The sequence below is a fragment of the Loa loa genome (genome assembly GCF_000183805.2).
Source record: "Loa loa unplaced genomic scaffold supercont3.242, whole genome shotgun sequence".
NCBI classification, from domain to species: domain Eukaryota; kingdom Metazoa; phylum Nematoda; class Chromadorea; order Rhabditida; family Onchocercidae; genus Loa; species Loa loa.
The window spans coordinates 69,500-71,808 of NW_018108422.1; positions in this window are offsets into that span (position 1 = coordinate 69,500).

Here is a 2,309-nt window from a genome sequence, read left to right on the forward strand (position 1 = left end):
CTCTCTCTCTCTCTCTCTCTCTCTCTCTCTTTCTCCTATGCAAAACCTCAAATTGTAAAATGTAATCCATATTTAATTCATTTATAAATTCTCGTTTTCCATTGAAACAATTTAAAGAAGATAAGAGAAAAATTTGATGAAACAATGAAATAAGATTGTCCGTAATCCGTAATCCTGTCCTCTTGTCATATCCTTTTATGTGACAATCTTTTCACATATATGTAAATATACACATGAATAAATGTTATTACTTGGGATAGTAATAAAATGCTAAGAGAAATGTGAAACCAAGAATGGATAAACAATAATTATATTAAGCAATATTTTAACCTTCTTAAATATCTTACCTATATTTGTCATCATTAAATATGAAAATTTTTGTTTAGGTAAATTTGGAAAATAATTTGTTTATTAATGAATTTAATGCGATATATTCATTTATTATTTTCAACTTAATTAAACATCAAAAAGTAAAATTAGCAACAAATTTGCGACAAAATTTCACATTGTATTAAATATGAAATCTCTGGAAAACATAATTGCTGCAGTTAAACCTCAAGTTCTGATATTTCTTTACTGGAAAAAATTCGATTTCCAAGATACAAATTACGAAAAACTTATTTCAAGTTGCATTTTTTTTCCTCTAAATTTTTTATCTTCAGGAAATTATTTCTTATCTTCAGTAAATTATCTTCACGAAATTTAGTATCAATGCGGAATGTCTTTTTATCAGTGCAGAATGTCATTTCATCGATGCGGAATGTCTTTTCATCAATTTAACTGTAAAACAATACATCATCCTGTACTTTTCATCGATGCGGAATGTCTTTTCATCAATTTAACTGTAAAATAATACATCATCCTGTACTTTTCATCGATGCGGAATGTCTTTCATCAATTTAACTGCAAAACAATACATTATCCTGTACTTTTCATCGGTGCGGAATGTCTTTTCATCGGTGCGGAATGTTTTTCATCAATTTAATTGTAAAATAATACATTATCCTGCACTTCTATTCCACGTGTAGCATAATTTATATTTTCCTGTAATATGCATGATATAAAGTGAAAGTATATAATGGATGATAGATTCGGGACAAGGTCAAAATGATATTGTGATAACGAAAGTAACGTTTTCTTCTCATACAGGCGGATATTTATTGGTGTAATTTGAATTGTAACCGGTAGGCATTTACCTGAATTATCTTAAAACTCTATCTTACTGATAGATAATCCTTTTATTTGTTTATTATCTTACTAAAGATAATTAACTTCTCCTAATTTTTTTTTTTTTTGTTAATTTAAAAAACCATCACTTCAACCAGTCAACATTTCAATCAAAATCCTATTTTGCTAAACTGAAATAGCAAGATTTCTTCAAGAGTAGTAGTAGTAGCTCTGTAAAAATGGAATTTCCTGAATTACAGCTATTTGGTGACATATCCTAGTTTATTGATTATTCTATCATCTTTATTATTGGCTACTTATGCTAGAGATGGATCAAATTTTGTGATTTCAAATGATAACCAAGCTCTCGTATTATACTGAACTGTGTAGTTAATCTTATCTGTTTATCAAATTTATTCCTGAGAAGTGATGAAAATGATAAACAATCTGTTAATATTTTCATCACTTCTCAGGAATAAATTTCAATCCATATTATATGAATCCTTAAATTCAGATGAACTAAAGAATTCTGAAGTAAATTACAGATGGATGAATTTTTGCATCACATTCAGATGGTTTCTGCAACTTTTTTCCGATACAATTCACTCCAATTCCACTAATATTTAACAATTTATCACAATTATTTATCCAAAAAAAATTTGAAGAAAAACATCTTATATCATTGTTAAAGTTTACTACTAATGAAACAAACATAATTTATGCAAAATTTGAGAAAATATAAATTAGATCGATTAAATGGATCGTAATCGTTTCAAATGTTACACCAAGAAAAGAGAACTATCGTTCTCTTTTCTTGGTGTAACATTTGAATTTTATCAATGATTGATTTTTATTAATTAATTGATTATAACTGATTTACTTTCATTTATAAATTCAATCAATAACATTGTCATATTTTATTTTTAAATTATGATTCTTTTTTTTTTTTGTTCTTATTTTATGATCAAAAAATTTGATTTAATTTTTTTTCCCCTTTTTTCTTGGAATTGTTTTTAAAAAATACATTAACAAATAATTTGTCTTTTTTTTGTTTTTTGTTTTTTTTTTGGTTTAAACAAATTAATCCTATCCGGAAGTTCATCATTTTCTGTCATCTTTTTGTTCAGATTGTGACATTGCCA